Source organism: Odocoileus virginianus, chromosome 3, assembly GCF_023699985.2.
Source record: "Odocoileus virginianus isolate 20LAN1187 ecotype Illinois chromosome 3, Ovbor_1.2, whole genome shotgun sequence".
Taxonomy (NCBI): Eukaryota; Metazoa; Chordata; class Mammalia; order Artiodactyla; family Cervidae; genus Odocoileus; species Odocoileus virginianus.
Window position 1 is genome coordinate 83,204,398 of NC_069676.1, and position 17,966 is coordinate 83,222,363.

The window sequence follows — 17,966 nt, forward strand, 5'->3', positions numbered from 1 at the left end:
CTCGCAGTCAAGAGCTAGCTCTTCATGAACAAGACATCCTAGAGAGGATCTAAGAACACCGGGGTTCAGCCGAAGCAGTCCCTACAACACACACACCGAGACAGACCGCATTAGAAGGTAAGAGAAGCAACTCTGAGTCCCCAGGTTGCACCTCTCCTGTGATTGCCAGCACAGGACCAGACGAAGAGGTCTCCCCTGAGCTTCTGGGGCCTTCCGTCGGAACAGCGGTTGGCATATGGAGGGTTTTGTTGTTCTTATCATCTTTCCTACCCATCAGCTGCGTCTTTAAATGTATACAATTGGACATGCATGGTGCAACTGTTTTCTGCCCCTCCTCCACACCATGCATCCAGGCTTCTGGGCTCTGCCCCATCCTACGTGTTCTTGAAACAAGTCAGGAATTTTGGATCGCCTGCTTCTAGTTTGTAGGAGAGAAACTGCGTTGCTGTCTAATGGAATCACTTCAGGCTAAATCTGGTAACTGCAAAGGACATTACAAGGGGGTCAAGTTTTCATTTCTAACGCACCGCCTCCGAAGCTGGATGTTTCTCCACAGCCTTCTTTCATTTGTCTGAGTCCATTGTTTATGCCATATTATGTAACACTTAATGAAGCCGCTTGCGTACCTGATCTCTACTCTCCCTGAAGTTAGTATTTCATATTTGCTACATGCAGTTGAAAGTGGTACTTTATCTTGTGTTTCCTAAATATGTCTCATTCAAGCTGTATTTAAGTAACTCACCAAGATTTGATGAATAAGAGTAGCTACTGTTTATATATGCTAGGCACTGATTAAGAGGAGCTTTCTGTATGTTGACTCATTTAGTCCTCATAAAGCTCTATGAAAACAGTTACTATTTTCTTCACTTTATGCAAGTAGATTTTGAGGGTTTCAAGAAATTGGTACAATTTAATACAGGTCAGGTAGCTGGTATATTTGCTCACTGGAATGTAATATTTTGGGTTTCATCTGTAGATTAATTTTCTCAATATGACAAACTTACCGACAGGATGAAGCGGGCCTTTTTCCTTTGTCTTTCCTGGGCATAATAAACAGTATACAGTATCATGTGTAAGAGTGCACGCAGGTGCGGGCTATGTGTTGCCTTTTAACAAACATATTCAAGCAAGTCTCTTAACCTCTTTGAGCCTCAGCTGCCTCAAATGCAAATGTGAAAAATAAACCTTTAACAGTGTGAAGACGAGGATGGATCAGCCTGTCTGTATGGATTCCTTCTCGGCTTTAAGATGCTGCTGATACAATAACAAAGACAAGTCATACCGGTGTCAGGATGCAGAGATTACAAGCCTCAGAATACTATGAAGCACCTTTTACCATTTCAGATGGGGTTTATTGTCCAACCCACCAAAAATCTGCCTCTCTCTGGCATTGATCTTGGTAGTGTAGTCAACAATATGATGTAATTGATTGAAAAACAGCTGCTTGATATAAATTGACTAAGCAGCCTGGAGTTGGGGTTGGGAGTAATAAGCCTGCAAAGAACACCCTTTAAGATAGAGTCCACATCAGCTGACCCTGGAGTCATAGTGAGTGTGCTCATCAGGTATATTTAAGAGCTTCTGTTTAAAAAATGGAAGAAGAAATTGTTGATGGAACATTTAGATTTTTTTGAGTTAAAGTGGATTATTAACTGTCTTTAATGAGTGAAAAATGTAGGCTTCAGGGTACCAGGTTTCTAGTTGCATATATCATTATGAAAAAAAAAAAAAGCATCTTCTATGCCAACTTTTATTGCAAAAAACTGAAGCTAATTTGGAACTCTGAAGAAAGGTTCTGATAAGATTGATGGTTTTTACTGAGAAAGCAAAAAGAAGAAAGCTTCTTCACTAACATGAGAAGAGGCAGATGAGACTAGAAGGCAGAAAAGTGAGCTAGCAATTCCTCATTCATCAAAAACTAACTTATACACAGGTTTTTCCTTCTTTTTTCCCCATTCTCCATTGTGTTCTTTTACATTCCTCTGTAGCTTGGCCAGAGACTCAGAGCTTCAGTCTTTTATCAGCCAGAAGAAAGAGAATGGGAGTAGAGTGGAAACATGTGTGTTCAGTGAGGATTCCTGACTGTAGAATGAAAACGGTGTAGGAGGTAATCTTTCTCTAGTCCTAGTAATGAGCACTTGGAATACAGGAAGAGCAGTACCAATAGATTTTCTGTGTCCTAGGTGAGTGGTAGGAGTGAGAGTTCGTATAAGGTAGATGTCTGTCTACTGGAACGTTATGCTTGAATCTAATGGTAATTGCCTGAATCAGTATTTATGAACAGATATCACTGAATTACATAACCACAGTGGCAATTTATGAGTATTTTACGTTTAAGAGGAGATAGGTGAAGACAAATAGAAGGCAGTTAAAAGCAACGAAGGGAAAAAAAAGTACCAAAAGATACTTAGTATTATTAATAGTAGAAAAATAAAAGGAAAGAAATCACAGAGGTGTTTCCCAGTTGTTATATTCACACTTTTCTAATACTTCCTGGCTTTATTTCTTTCTTTAGACCAGAATCTTGTGAGTATCCCAGTTATACCACATTCTGGAAATAGTAAAAAAAAAAAAAAAAAAAACGCCTCTCTCTCTCTCTCTCCCCCAGCCTCCCTCCCACACTTTCAATATTCTGTGAATTTGACCCATTTATCACCTGGAAGTATGGTTTCTTATTGAGAAACTTAAAGGATCTTATGTAAGCAAACTGCAGTCAGCACAGGGGAGCCCTCACATTATCTGTCTCATTCTTCCTTTAATTTGGGAAAGGTAACCTTTGAAAATCAGGTGTCCAATGCTAAAATAAGATCTGCAGCCAAGCGCAGGGCTCCAGCCCCTAATGTGTCTTTTGTCAGTGGAGGAGGGCACCATAACCTCTCTCTTGGGGAGTGACAGACCAGGTTTAGTGGAGTGGTGAGGTTTGGGGGCGGGGTGGGGGGGAGGTGCCTCTTGGGAACATCAGGGTTGTCCTAGGGACAAAGCAACCTCATTTTGACATGGCCAATGTAACATTTCAGAATATTGGAAGAGAACTTATTTTATTCCAAAATTTTGGCTCTACTAAGTATTATTATGCCTTTTTGTGGTTAAAAACAAGTCTTTGTCTTTCCCAATTTCATTTTTAGTTGTGTTCAGCATCCCTTACGTTCTTCATCTGGGGAGGGGAGAAGACAGTGTCTTTGGCTAGCCAGCCTCACAGTAAAGTTCATGGGACCGGCATTGGGAAATTTAATTATGGAAAATAGGCAGTTGTGGCCAAAGAAGAATCTTGAGGCAACTGCAGACTTTATTGGTATTTTTTTTTTTGAGAAATGAAAAAAGTTTTTAAGAAACAGAAAACAGACTACCAAATTGACAACTGGAATTATAAGTGTAATTGAATAGTTTCCTAAATTTTTCAAAAATTGCTGATCTATCATAATTTTAACTATTTTACCTAAGTATCTTTTTTGTATTTTCTTTACTACAGAGATGACTTTGCATTTCTAAATCTGTTTCAAAATAGATTCTGTAATTATAAACATACTCTCACTCATACCATGGTAGAATTTGCATTTACGAGGGTAGTAAATCATGTAAATAGCAAGTACTTTAGTGTGGTTTCTCATCCAACAATGGTTTATAATAAGGTACTAGTAGATGGTGAGTGTGGTTACACAATATTCTCCAAGTTTTTGGAAATGAAAAGAAAATTATTGAGGAATTCTTTTCTCTTTCACGAATCAGTGGTGTTGCACCCATACTGAAAACAAAAAAACAACCCTCCTCGTTGCATGTTGCACAGTTTATCATTAACTCATTTCTCCTGGTGAAGCAGATTGGCCAGTCAGTCTAACATATCCTGACTTCGTAAAGATATTTCTGGATGAACAGAGTGTTCTAACAGATTATGAATACACACAATCGATACTTCATAAAGGCAAGAGAGAGGGAACATATGTATACCTATGGCTGATTCATGTTGATGTGTGGCAGAAACCAATACAACATTGTTAAGCAATTATCCTCCAGTTAAAAACAAATAAAAAGACATCCTAAGAATTTAAAACTCAGTGTCCGAGATTCTAGTTACTTTGGATCCTTTTGGAGAATTTTGTTGGAATGATTCTTGAAGTAGCTTCAGGCAGGGTTATACTTAAATTTTTGGTTTAAGGAGCATTGTTTTTCATGGTACGTTGGGGAAAAAAAAATTCCATGTCATTACCACTGCCATTCAAACACACTGGAGTTTTAAAAGGATTTCTCCACTTGCTATCCTTGGAGATTAGTCTGTGGCATGGGTAGTATTTCCCAGATACGCAGTCTTTCCAGGCAAAGCTATATGAGAAAAATCACAGTGATATTGCTGGAAAGAGTTATATGCACTCCTAATCTTTACTTGTACCCCTCCCGCTCAAGTCCTCAACCTCTTTCCCTTTCTGCTCCTACCACTTACTGGCTGTGTGACCTTAGACAAATTGCTACTTCTTTGTGTCTCCATTTTCTCAACTTGAAAAGAGCACAATAATAGTACTTACCCTATAATGTTGTTAATGAGGGTTGAATGTATGTGTGTGATTATGTGAAGATACCCATACCTATATATATGTATGTATATACACATATACGTATTCGTGTGTACACTAATGGAGATAGCCCATCTTCTGTGTCACTGGGTAGCCTGTATGAGACGAATGGACACCTCTTAATGTGTGCATTGCTTGACTTCTCAGCTGTAGTGAACACTGCTGAGTTTCTTGTTCAGAAATTCTCCCTACTCTTACTTTCATCGTTTTCTCCATCTCTCCCACAGTTCTTTTTGATTGCTCATGTTCTGCTTCTTCATCAAGTGTTAGACTTTAGCAGAGCTCAGCCTTTGACATCAAGTGTTAGACTTTAGCAGAGCTCAGCCTTTGACACTTTGCTATTGCTTCACCCATTCCCCTTGGCCAATCTCGTTTAGTTTCAGAATTTGAATCACTATTGTAAAATCTATAAATTGATGGCTTTCCAGATTTCTGTTTATAGCCTAGACCTCAATAGTGACCTCTATGTCTGCTGGTCTCCTAGGCGTTCCCTATTTGATGCCCTGAATATACTCATAGCTCAACACATTCAGAATTGGGCTTGTCAGCTATATCACTCCCATTAAATGGTACTACTATCTTCCTAGTTTCTCATCAAACTGAGGTTTATATTTGTTTCTTCCATTTCTCCCCCTGACTCACCCACATACAGTATGAATCCTATGTATTATTCATCTTAAATATTTTTTAAAATCTCATTTTGGGCTTCCCTTGTGGCTCAGCTGGTAAATAATATGCCTGCAATGTGGGAGACCTGGGTTCGATCCCTGGGTTGGGAAGATCCCCTGGAGAAGGGAAAGGCTAGTCACTTTGGTATTCTGGCCTGGAGAATTTCATGGACAGTATAGTCCATGGGGTTGCAAAGAGTCGGACACGACTAAGCAACTTTCATTTTCACTAATCTCATTTTATCTTGACTGTACCTACGCTCATTCACTTCTTGCCTGACGTGTTACAACAGGTTCATAGTGTGTCTCTCCACCTTTAGTCTTCAGGTCTCTATAGAGAAGATGAAAGACCGTTTCACAAAGCAGGTATACTTATGTTCTTCCCTAGCTTAAAAATATTCAGTCTTCTTAATGCAATGCGTAAAGTCCTGTGTGAACTGATCTTTGCTTAACTCTCCAATTTCCTCACCTGCACAAAAGCCCTGCTTTGCTTCCTCTGGCATTTTGCACACGCTATTTCCTCTACCTAAAAAACTTCTCTGATTGCTTCACCCTTTTCTCCTTTGGTTGACAGGTATACTGTAGGTGTTACTAGACTTCACTTCTTCTAGGAAGCCTTCCTAGGCATTGATTCCTCTGAGTCATTTCTCTTGACATTTCTCATGACTCCTTTAGTTTTTCCTTCATAGCATGCAGTATGTTGCTTTGCAGTTGTCCATTTGCTTGTTTGTCCTTATTACACTTACATTCCAACAGAGGAAAGATCATGTCTGTGTTTTTCAAGGTTATATTCTTGGCATCTAGCTTAATGTTAGTCATTTCAAATGTATAGGATAAAAATGTATGAGTGCATATATGTTAGGCTATGGCTTTCAGGCAAGAATAACTGAGAAATGGGTCAAAGCTCATGATTTGCTTTTCTTTTTTAAATAAAAGAGAATACAGAATTTTATTAAAGCATCATTACAACTAAACTAAGGGTACTCTACCAAGAATAAGATTTCAAAGCACTAAGTTATGTTGCCTTGGGGTAAGGTACCATTTAATGATAGAACAACATAACTTAATCCTGGTATTATTCTCAGCACAAATATCTAGGCATTGGGAAGCAACCCAAGTCTTGTCTATCCACAGTTATGCATGTTGTATTTTATTCAGCAAATTTATTTTAATAAGCATAGGTTTAAAGGCGTCACATTATTATAATTTGAAAAGGAGAGTTCTTTTCCAGTTCTCTATGCTTTTTTCCATATTAATTTTTTGGTACTTTGTGGCCTAACTATTTTTCAGCCTGTATTTTAAAATACATCTTCACCCTTTTAGTCTGCTTCTTCACAAATAAAACTTATCTATATAAGATAAACTTCCAATTCCATAATATTAGGTTGGCCAAAAAGTTTATTCATGTTTTTCCGTGAGAGGTTATGAATGAACTTTTTGCCCAACCAAATATTTCATTTCCATTTAGAGCAAGAGTTCTCAGAATGCATAGCTCTGAACTAGTGATATACCATTGTTCTGTTTGGTTGGCTTATCATTTCAGTTGGTTCTATTCTCAGTATAGCATTTTACTTGAGCATTTAAAAGATACTCAATTCAGAGACTCCTCTACCTAGCTATTGGAGACAATTATTTTTAACGTGTTAAATAGTTTGGAAAGAACTACTTAAAAAAAAAAAAAAAACAGTTACAGGGTGGATTTGCCCCCTACTTTTACAGACTGTTTTACCTTCAAAACTTTCTATTTAATCTTAAAAGCATTTTTTGGGTCAGTTTTTTGGTCTAAATTTCCAACTGGGAAATACAGAATTTGGTCATTTTTTTCTGGTGGGCATTTTCTGCAGTTTAAGAAGCCATTTTAAAATTATGGACATAAAGTATTATATATAAAATCCCTGATTTATTTGTTTATATATATGTGTGTGTATAGTAGGTTCAAACATAATTGCAGTTTCAGACAATGAATTTTAGATCATTGTTTTTCAGTCACTCAGTCATGTCCAGCTCTTTGTGACTGCAGCACACCATGCTTCTTTATCCTTCACTATCTCCTGGAGTTTGTTCAAACTCATGTCCGTTGAGTTGTTGATGCCATCCAATCATCTCATCCTCTGTCCCCCCCACCTTCTTATGCCCTTAATCTTTCCCAGCATCAGGGTCTTTTCCACTGAGTTGGCTGTTTGAGTCAGGTGGCCAAAGTATTGGAGCTTCAGCATCAGTCCTTCCAATGAATATTTAGGATTGACTGGTTTGATCTCCTTGCAGTCCAAGGGACTCTCAAGAGTCTCCTCCAGCACTACAGTTCACAAGTGTCAATTCTTCAGTGCTCAGCATTCTTTATGGTCCAGCTTTCACATCTGTACATGACTGCTGGAAAAACCATAGCTTTGTCTATATGGACCTTTTGTTGGCAAAATGATATCTCTACTTTTCAATATGCTGTCTAGGTTTGTCATAGCATTCTTCAAAGGACCAAGTGTCTTTTAATTTCTTGGCTGCAGTCACCATCTGCAGTGATTTTGGAGTCCAAGAAAATAGTCTTATCACTGTTTCCAATTTTTCCCCTATCTGTCTAAAACTAGGCTCAAACACATCTTTATTAATCAAAATAGAAACCATTATAATCAACACATTTTTGCCAAAGAGAAGTAAGTTTGTTTATTCCTATAGTGTAAAAATTCGTGATTCAGGATTCGAGGAACTCTTGAAAAGCATTTCTCCATCCTGTTGGCTATGAAAGTATTTTCTCTGCATAAAGTTGTCGAGATGCTTGAAAAAATGGTAGTCAGTTGGCAAGAGGTCAGGTAAATATGGCAGATGAGGCAAAACTTCGTAGGCTAATTCATTCAACTTGTGAAGTGTTGGTTGTGTGCTGTGTGGTTGGATGTTGTCATATAGAAGATTTGGGCCCTTTATGTTGACCAGTGCTGGCTGCAGGCCTTGCAGTTTTTGGTATATCTCATCACTTTGCTGAGGATATTTCTCAGATGTAATGGTTTCACTGCAATTCGGAAAACTGTGGTGGATCAGACCAGCAGCAGACCACCAGTGACCATGACCTTATTTTGGTGCAAATTTGGCTTTGGGAAGTGCTTTGGATCCTTTTCTTGGTCCAACCATTGAGCTGGTTGTCCGTATAAAATCCACTTTTCATTGCACATCACTTCCTAATAGAGAAACGTTTCACTGTTGTGTAAAATAAGAGAACACAACACGTCAAAATGGTAGTTTTTGATTTGTGGACAGCTCATGGGGCACTCACCGAGTTTTTTCACCTTTCCAATTTGCTTCAAATGCTGAATAACCATAGAATGATTGAGTTATTTGGCAACTTCTCATGTTTTTATAAGAGGATCATGTTTGATGATCCTCTCAATTGGTAGTTGCCAACTTCCGATGGCCAACAACTATGTTCCTCACCTTCAAGGCTCCTGTCCTCTTCGCAAAACTTCTTGAACCACTACTACAGTGTATCTTTGTTAGCAGTTCCTGGGCCAAATGCATTATTGATGTTGTGAATTGTCTCTGTTGCTTTTGAACTTGAATAAGAAAGTTGCTCAAATTTGCTTTTTGTCTAATATCATTTCCCTAGTCTAAAATACATATAAAATATACAGCAAGTAATGTCATTAGCAAAAAAAACATAAACTGAGAAATGTGAATTAAAATTATGTACAGCATAACCACATTTATTTAGGAATGTATTCTAATATCAAATGACAAAGTTCAACAGTGCAAAAACTGCAGTTACTTCTGCACCAACCTAATCTTTATAATATATATACACATACACAGAAATGCACTCTGTAGTTATATTTTTGTCTATACTACATTTATGTTTTACATACTATGTGTACATTGAAAAAAAGTGAAAGTGTTACTTGCTCAGTTGTGTCCGACTCTTTGTGATCCCATGGGCCATAGCCCACCAGGCTCCTCTGTCCGTGCGATTCTCAGGGCAAGAATACTGGAGTGGGTAGCCATTTCTTTCTCCAGGGGATCTTCCTAACCCAGGGATTGAACCCAGGTCTCCTGCATTGCAGACAGATTCTTTACAACCTAAGCTACCTGGGAAGCCTCATGTGTACATTATATAATGATATTTGTACTATATTTGTCATATAAACTATAAATACTATGTTTATATATGAATTATATAGTATAATCCTAAATAATTGATAAATACTTGTTGTCTTAATATCCTGAATTAAACTGTATAGTTAATTCCTTTAGGAAAATTGGCAGTAAAGATGTCTGAAAAAGTATATTAATTATTATTTGAATTATGCTTTAGAAAAAAACAAGCTGTCCAGTACAGTAAAGAAAGAGTATAATACATATCAAAATTTCCTTCAGATAAGGGGAAACACGTACAGTGGAAAGACACTGAATTGTATTTAGTTTCTATCCCTATGTTCTTGTCAGGCTGCCAAAATATGCTTCTTAAGTCACACTTGACTTACTTGACATTTTTTGGACATCACATAGCTCAATAGCTTTGTAAATGGTCATTTTTGTTACTTGGTGAGATCATGTTTATATCTCAAAATTTTCCTCAAATTTCTTTTGTTCTGTGAAGCGATAACCTTTGGTTCCCATAACACTTTGTACATCCCTCTATTATTACCACATTGTGTTACTTTCCTAGATTGTTTTTCTGTATTCCCCATTAAGGCCAAAGTACTTTTAGGCATTATTGGCATAGAACTTGGGCAAAAATATCCAAAACTCTGAGAAATACATACTGGCTACAAGTTTTGAAAAAATACATGAGTATTAATGAATAGTAAAATGGCTATAAAATAATCACAGGCAAGCATAACTCAACTCACATGTAGTTGTGTGAATTCTATTCAGTGTGAGATGTGAGTTTTAGTGTTTTATAGGATGTCATGTGAATCTAGAAAACTGAATAACTAGAGCCCGATAAAATCTTTAAGTTTGCTTCATGGCCATTTGCACATTTTGAAAGCAAGAACTGTGTTTCACTCACTTTTATAGTTCCAGAAGTCAGTGGCAGTGACTGGGATATGGCATGTGCATAAATATGGTGATGAAATTCCTGGAAGTTATACACAATCTATAAGTATTACCTACTGAATAAAGGTTTGTATTAAATATAGCCCAAGGGGCAGTATGTCATAGTGGTTAAGAGTGTGACTTTGAAGACCTGAATTTGAGATGCAGTTCTGTCACTTATTGGAGGGGTAACTCAGGGTGAGTCATCTGTCTCCCTAGACATCAAATTCTCTCCTTCATCAAAGGGTAATAGTGGCAACTATCTTAGGATTGTCACGAGGATTAAATGAGATAATTCATGTTGAACACTTAAAATGGCATGGCATAAGGAAAGGTTCCAATAAAATTTAACTTTTTATTATTACTATAAACTAGGCAAAGGTAACTTTAACATAAATGACTGAATCTACAATATTTAAATCTTGAAATAGCTTTCAGTCCTAGCCAAGTTTGAGGAGAGTCGAGGTAAAAGAGGTCACAGTGTACAACTTTCTCTAAATTCTCAATTCTTAGAAGCAACAGATTGTAAAAAAATGCTGGAATAAGTCAGATTTTGAGGCTTTATGTAAATTTTTAAAAAGTGGTGATAAAAGCTTTCTTATTCTCAAGATAACATGCATGAAAACAATTTGTGATTCAGGATAGCAATACGGGTATGTCTTTAAGCCAACTAACTCTTTGTGACACATTGTCCTTGCTTTCTAAAGTAGGCCTCATCTCACTTTTAATGTGTGAAAGGAGAGATTATTCAACACAGTGGTAGACACATTTTTGTTCTCAAGAACACTGCGATATCATTAATCTTCTGGCACGCCTGCAAAGGCGGGTTATGTGAATGCTAGTCTTTTGCAAGGCTATAAATAAAGTTTAAAGAGAGAAAGAGACAGAAAGAAAAGATGTTTTCTTGAATCTTCTGTTGCCACAGTACGGACCACATTAAGGGTGCAATAACTTACCAGTAATATTACTTTTAAAATTCTCTTTATGGGTTTTCAACATCTGTCTAGAAAAATCCAGCCTAAAAATAGAATCTGATCTTGTAACACAGCCTTCTCAAATTGGGTTATCCTGAGCACTCTCCTCACTGAATAGTCACATATCACTATGTCAGAGCTGTATTTCTGGGTATAGCAATGCTTTATCATGGCTATCATATGCTTAGCCCTCCTGGAAGAAACTGCTGCACACATTTGTGTATTAGGGCTTGTGTGTGTGTGAAGTAGCTCCTCATAGATGGAAATGCTTCAGTAAAAATCATTTTTTTTTTGCCTCTTTGGCTATTGAGATGTGTATGTATAGTAAACAAAAATACAATATTTCCCTCATTTTTAATGTTAGGAATTTTATTCTGCTTACTAGTCTAATAGACCCAAGTTTCATAATTATCCATGTTTAAAAGTTGAGTTACATTTGTTTTTATTTGAAAATACTCATAGGAGCAATGTTTGCATGCTAAATAATAAGAGCATCATGCATTATTATTACATACAATATGAACTTAATCTTCCCATCAAATAGGAAATAGGTAGTATTTTTTGGTCCTAGCAAAGAGCTCTTTCTGATGGTTCTTCTGTGGGCAAAATTCCTGCTAACTTCATGAGAACATCAGGGACAAATCAATTAACATGCCATAGATTGTTGTTTAAAGCTGTGTTTATTCTAACCTATAGAGCTAAAAAAAAAACCTAATAAAAAAACCCCCAATTTGCTTTTACTCTAATTATCTCTTGCCATACATTCTTGGAAGATTTTTTTCATAATGTTTTGGAACTTGGGACTTCCAAACAGTTTATATGTGACAAACTAAAGACATGCAATTAGAACATGCAATTAGAAGCTCTTTGCTATTCAGTTTTCAAGAGATATGTGTTGCTAATTAAGAATCAACATCTCTGGCAGTTTTTCAGGTTGAGCAAACCTTTAGATTCAGGACAGTCAGCTGACACTGCACACTCATAACTGGGCTTCTTGTGGCTCTTCGCTCAGCTCTCTGAATTTTAGAGGCCACTTCTGAGGATGCGTGTTGAAGAGTCATTTCTCTACGGGCGTTTGCATGTGGCTGCACTCTCAGTGCACGTCTGGGGAGTGCATCACATTCTGTAAAAGATGAGTAAGGAACAGGCAGTTGGAATTACTCAACCCAGAAGCATATAAGTGGAGTGTCCATGCCCCTCTCACAAAGGACTAGGAAACAGAACTAGAGCTTCTCAAGACAGAAAATAGTATCCTCAGGAACCATCATGGCCTTTGGGGACCAAGTCTTGACCATCGTGAGGCCAGTGATGTTGTTAACCATCTTTAATAAGGTTTCAAAACTCATTGCAAATTTGGACTTAGGGGATGGTAATCAGATATTTTAATTGAAGTAGAGTTAACTTATAATGCTGTGTTAGTTTCAGATATACAGCAAAGCGATTCAGTTATATATTTGATAATTTTCTGTTATTATAAAATATTGAATATAGTTCCCTGTGCTATACAGTAGATGCTTGTTTCTTATCTATTTTATGTATGGTAGTTTGTATCTGTTAATCCCAAACTCCTAATTTATCCCTTTCTCCTCCCTTTTCCCTTTGGTAATCATGTTTTCTGTCTGTGAGTTTGTTTCTGTTTTATATATAGGTTCATTTGTATTATTTTTTAAATTCCACATATATAAGTGATATCATATGATATCTGTCTTACTTCACTCAATATGATATTCTCTGTGTCCATCCATGTTGCTGCAAATGGCGTTTTTCATTCTTTTTTTATAGCTGAGTAATACTCCATTGTGCATGTGTGTGTGTATACATACTATATAATATTAAACCAGTTGTCCATTATGGACACTGGGTTGTTTTCATGTATTGGCCCTTGCAAACGGTGCTGCTATGAACATTGGGATGTGTGTATTTTTTCAAATTAGAGTTTTCATCTTTTCCAGATACATGCCCAGGGGTGGAATTGCTGGATCATATGGTAGATACCTTATTGTGGTTTTAATTTGCATTTCTGTAATAATTAGCAAGTAGAGCATCTTTTCATATGCCTGTTGGTCATCTATATGTCTTTGGAGAAATGTCTATTTAGATCTTCTGCCCAATTTTTGATTGGGTTGCTTTTAGATTGAGTTGCATGAACTGTTTGTATGTTTATGAAATAAACCCCTGTCAGTCGCATCATTTGCAAATATTTTCTTTCATTCTGCAGGTTGTCTTTCCATCTTGTTTATGGTTTCCTTTGCTCTGTAAGGGCTTCCCTGGTGGCTCAGCTGGTAAAGAATCTGCCTGCAATGCAGGAGACCTAAGTTCCATCCCTGGATTGGGAAGACCCCCTGGAGAAGGGAATAGCTACCCACTCCAGTATTCTGGCCTGGAGAATTCTATGGACTGCATAGTCCATGGGGTTGCAAAGAGTTTGACATGGCTGACTTTCACTTGCTGTGTAAAAACTTTCAAGTTTGATTAGGTCTCGTTTGTTTCTTTGTAATCAAATATTTTTAATGAAGTGTCAAAGCCTATTGCAAATATGGATTTAGGGGGCACATTGTATCCATAATTTGCAGAAGAAACTAAAATGGAAAATGAAGTGAATAGTTAATAACTACATTTGTGAGGTTTGTATTCGATTATGGTTAAATACATAATTACCTAATTTATGCTTTAAGGTATTTCTGTGAAGTATGTATTACTTTCCCTGATAGACAGTAAAGGAAGCACACTTCTGAAACAGGTTAGGTAACTCGTTTATGACCTCATGACTACTAAGCAGTAGAGATGGGGTTTGAATCCGCATTGGTCAGTTTCTTAAGCTCACATTTTTACCCAACCAGGATCAACAGGATTGACAAAGGAGCAAATGGTGAATGAAGCAGAATTTCATTTGTGCGATTCCTCCCTTCTTTTGTCTATAAACTTCCCTTCCCTTTTGATGGTCCTTTTCTCACAGGTTTTATTTTGCCCATGTCCCTGCCCACTCCCAAATTAATGTTAACTGAAAATGATGCCAAATCATTACAATTCTCTGCTAGATGTGTATATTTTGGTTGAAGCCCCAAATGCTGAAATGCTTTCAGGATAAAAAAATGTACTTTAGACATCACAACAGTTGGAGTTCATTGGCGCATATGCATGGCTTAAGCCCTGTCTTCTCAAGAGGGCTGCGGGCCTGACGAAACTCAGTGTTTCCCCCTTAAATCTTTTTTATGCATGTAAAATAAGTAAAAAATGGACCCCCAAGGTAGATATGAAGACAAAAGAAGTCACAGACTATAACCTAAGTGGAGAAATGTGGTCAGGGTGGGGCAAATATCTCCTCATAGAACATCAGGGTTTTCTATGAAGTTCTGAAATGATTACATACATTTTAGAGTGTCTCTCCCAGTCTCCACTTTATTCCATTCCACTGGATGGTCTTGAGTACTAAGACAAGCCTGCAGATCTCTTAACTGGGATTACATTTCTTCTCACTACCTTTGAACTGCTTCCTTTCAAGAGGCTGCTACCTGCTGTCCACAATAGGATAGTTGCAAGTTGCATTGAAATGACATACATCTTCCCTACTAGTGATGATACAGAACTCTCTTAAAGCTAATATTTGCTGACATAGATTGTTAGGAAATCATTTAATGTAAACTTGCTAAGCTTTCATGTGTGTAGAGAAAAGATATGTCAAGAAATAATAAAACAATTTTTGGAAAAAATTTGTAAGAGCAGATAAAGTAATTGTCCATAATCCCACTACTCTAACATACCAACTGAGGCACATCGTAAACTTTCAACCACTTTTTTTCCTCTGAGTATTTATTAGCATAGTTATAGTCACAACTCATATTTTAAAATTTTGCTTACTTTTTCCTAATATTATGACATGGTCATTTTCTTTATGCTCCTGAGCATTCTTCTTTAGTTAGGCCAATGTTTTTGCTGGGAGGTTGGGACTTCCTCTTCATTTTTTGAATGGCATAGATAGTGTTCATCTAAATGTTTGAATTACTTCCTTGTAGACATTGGATAAGTTTCAGTAGCATTCAACCACAGATTTTAAATGTTACTTACATAGATGCTGCATTGTAGCTCTCAGGAGATTGTTAACATCTTCACATTTTAAAATATATTACCATTTTACCATTAAATGCCAATTTTGCTATTTAATTGTAATAAAAATTGGTTTCTCAACACTAGTGTTAGGAAGAAGGAAACATGCAATTGACTTAAAACATCTAAGTTAAATAATCATTGAGTTTAGGTTTTATTTGATGGCGGCTAAGATTCCCCTTCTACATATTTTCTGAGGCTTTTTATGCTAAAGAATGTCTTTGGGCTTTCTGCAGCTGTTGGGGCCTGGCCTTACCCCATTAGCTGTGGGAAGAGAAGGAGACAAATTGTGACACTGTCCCTTATCAAAAGACCACACAGTTGTTCGCCACTTTGACTCCATGATGGATAGTTATCTTGAGGTTTGACGGGTGTAAGGCTAAAAGTTTAGAGGAAAACGGTGCAGATGCCCAGTAGCTTCTTGCTATTGACACTTACTTGATAACATGGGGTTAATCAATCTTCTCTATTGTTTTTAGCTTCAGTTTTGTTTGCTGTTCAAGCTTTATTTTTCCCACCTCATCAGATTGATATGCCTTCCCCCTGCCCCCCAAAAAAGAAAACCTTGAGGGAGAAAAGACAATAAGCAACTCTTTTACCAAACAAACTTCTGCTCTCCTTCTGAGTGCCTGTCCTGGAGACAGACAAACACATACCAGTTTTCTTTGTATAACATGTGCAGATGTATGCACACACATATGTATTTTTAAAGTATGAATCTAATGAATGGCCAGAGAAATAGATTTTTGTGATCAAATGTTTAATAATTTTTATCTTGGAGAAAGACATTATTGTCAAAAGTATTTTGTTTTCCCGAGCAGCAGCGCATCATTGATTAATCATTTTACTTCCCATGTTTCTTCCATATTTGCCCTAGGTCAGTGATGTGCAACTATTACACATTCCATTGAAATAGTTATTTATTGCAGTAAATATGGTGAATTTTTATCTCATTGCAAGAGATTGATGCCTTGTTATAAGACCTGCTGGTTCTGTCATGCCCAGATTTCTCAAACAGAGATGAATAGAGGGGTAAAGTCCTTGTGCTTTTTGTGAAATTTTATCACCCCAATTAGGGCAAAGGATGGCAGAATCAAATTTCTTACAAAGGTTTTTTTTTTAATATTTGAAAACTTTAACATGCATTGAAATTTACCGGTTTTGAGACTGCAATTTGAGTTTTGACAAATGTATACTGTCATCTTACCACAACTGCAGTCATGATATAAAACATTTTTATTACCACTCACAAGGCTCTTTGTGGTCATTACCGCCACCCTCCCCTTACATCCCCTGGTCCCTGGTAATCACTGGAAAAAACAGATCACTTCATAATTTTAAACGTCCTCTGGGTACAGAGGCCACACTAATCTTCTCTGTATTATACCCATTGTGGTATATATGTGCTGCCTCAGTACTTAACACAGATTTCAGAAGTAAGGTGTGACTAGACAGATGTTAGTTTGTAAAACCTTTTACAGTGTTCGTTTACTAAATCTTTTAAGATACACTTTCTAATAGTGGATTAGAAATATACTGTCAGTCCCTTGGAGAAAAAAGTCAGCAATTCCCCAGTTTTGTGAAATGCACAGTTACTCGACTGGAGATGCTGTCCTGGCCTCATGACCAGCTCCTCACTGTTTTTGAAGTACTCGGGTGTTAGTTGATAATTAGCTTCCTTCAGTCGTTTTTAATTTTGTTACCTTAGGAATACTTCTGTTGCTGAGTTTTAGAAACAGACTGATGGGATGACTTTGTTAACCACTTTGTTGTATTAAAACAAAATTCTAAGGCTCAAGGAATTGTTGAAATGCAGTTTTTAAGTGTGGAAGAAAAAAGCAAGGTAATTTAGTTTACTCTTTGGTTGGGCAAATGGCTGAAAAGAAGGAAACGATAAGTGTGTGAAATTGCTGTATATACCCTGGCTGACAGTTTTTTCCCATTATATGTGAAGAGACATTAAGTGTAAGAACGTTGTTCATTGTGTATACATACAAAACATTCTTCTTGCTGGGTGCTATCAATACACATGACCATAATGGACACTACTACTTCAGTTATTAGATCGAGGTGGTTTTTTTTTTTAAGCTAAAAATGAGTAAGCACAAATGAACCTAGAATACATGTAAGTGCTCCAGGGAGTTGAAGATGAGTGAGAATCTGTTATAAGTATTACATTGTATTCATGTCTTAAAATCTAATATGTTTTGGTTATTCACAGTCATTTCCTTTTGATTGTTTTAAAGAGGTTTTCTATTAAGATAATATGAAAATATTAATATGTTATTAAAATATGAATAAGACATGGATATTTATGGTTTAAACTTTGCAACAGATCTAAAAATGCATCACTTGCAAGACTCTAGTTAAAGATGTGAAGGAGCAGTTGTGGGGAAGCAGTGGTTTTTGGAGAAAATATGTTTAACTTCTGTACATTTTTAATTTTATCTCTTCATCTTTACCTCTGTCTTTATAATCTGCATCTTCCAAAGAACCCCTCAAATCTACGTTCTTTCTTTGACAAGCACAAATGGAAGATGTCAGTTAAACCAGGGTGAAAACCTGAATTATCTTTCCTGGAATTATTTGAGAAAGGGATGAAATTTAACTTGCATTACTTTTTGTTCCTGTTTTAA

The 17,966-nt window shown here is 36.9% G+C and overlaps 1 non-coding gene across 1 annotated transcript; it reads right to left on the bottom strand.

Annotated features, from left to right (window-relative positions):
- Window positions 1-16,643: 16,643 nt before the first annotated feature.
- LOC139034544 (U6 spliceosomal RNA) lies at window positions 16,644-16,755 on the bottom strand. Its single transcript, XR_011487083.1, has one exon. It is a non-coding gene; the product is annotated as a U6 spliceosomal RNA (small nuclear RNA).
- Window positions 16,756-17,966: the final 1,211 nt, after the last annotated feature.